The sequence below is a fragment of the Globicephala melas genome, chromosome 10 (assembly GCF_963455315.2).
Source record: "Globicephala melas chromosome 10, mGloMel1.2, whole genome shotgun sequence".
Lineage (NCBI taxonomy): Eukaryota > Metazoa > Chordata > Mammalia > Artiodactyla > Delphinidae > Globicephala > Globicephala melas.
In genome coordinates this window covers 60,389,283-60,390,300 of record NC_083323.1, presented here as the reverse complement: position 1 = coordinate 60,390,300, position 1,018 = coordinate 60,389,283, and positions in this window count along the sequence as shown.

Here is a 1,018-nt window from a genome sequence, read left to right as displayed (position 1 = left end):
TGCTTAAGTGTCTTGGCGTGCATGCCTCATGCTGTGTTTTTTATTCCATTCCCTATTGATAGTCTGCTCTACACACACACACACACACACACACACACACACTATTCCACTCCCTATTGATACTCTGCTCTACAGACACACACACACACCCCTTTCTGAAGTTCCCTCTCAGTATTGGATACCATTTTATGCAGGTGGAGGGTGGGAGTACAAGAGGAATCTGTTGATTGAGGCCCCAGAACTGGGAATTTGCGGAGCACAGGCTCTGGACGCGCAAGCTTACCGGCCATGGCTCATGGGCTCAGCTGCTCCGCGGCATGTGGGATCTTCCCGGACCAGGGCACAAACCCGTGTCCCCTGCATCGGCAGGCGGACTCTCAACCACTGCGCCACCAGGGAAGCCCTCCCCTCTGTTTTTACCTGGTGTTTACCTTTAATATTTGAGAGTATCTGTGTTCCATTTCCTGTACTGTTTATTTTAGTCATAAGATTAATAGGGAACTCTAGGGATAAATCCTCATGTCCTTGAGGGGGTGTCTCCATAAACCTCCACCCTTCAGTCTGGAGAGGTGATGTGTCTGCTGTCCTAGGCTATACCACACAGGCAGAGTGGAGTTACGGTTGACAGCGTGGTGTGGGTTACAACTGAGGCCACTTTTAATGCACAGGCAGCGGGAATTTTCCAAACAGCTAGGGACAGACTGTTCATTGTTGCAAGGCAGGAAAGAGATTAGAACAGTGGCAGAGAATCCTTAAGGTCACAAGGGGGTGGGAGCACAGAAAGCCATGGAAACCTCAGTCGACAGTTTTGGGGACTTGGAGCCAAGAGGAAGGGTGGGGCGGGAGGTGTAAGGAGATGGAAGCACAGTGACACAGGTGGCTTTCCTGGGCCAACTGCAGCAGCAGCTGCTCTTGTAGTTTATTGCTGGTGCGTTGACTTCTGAAGTCGAGCAATAAGTGGCTTGGTGTGCTGTGATCCCTGTGGGTAGGGAGGAAAAGCTCCGGCCCAGGCTACCTG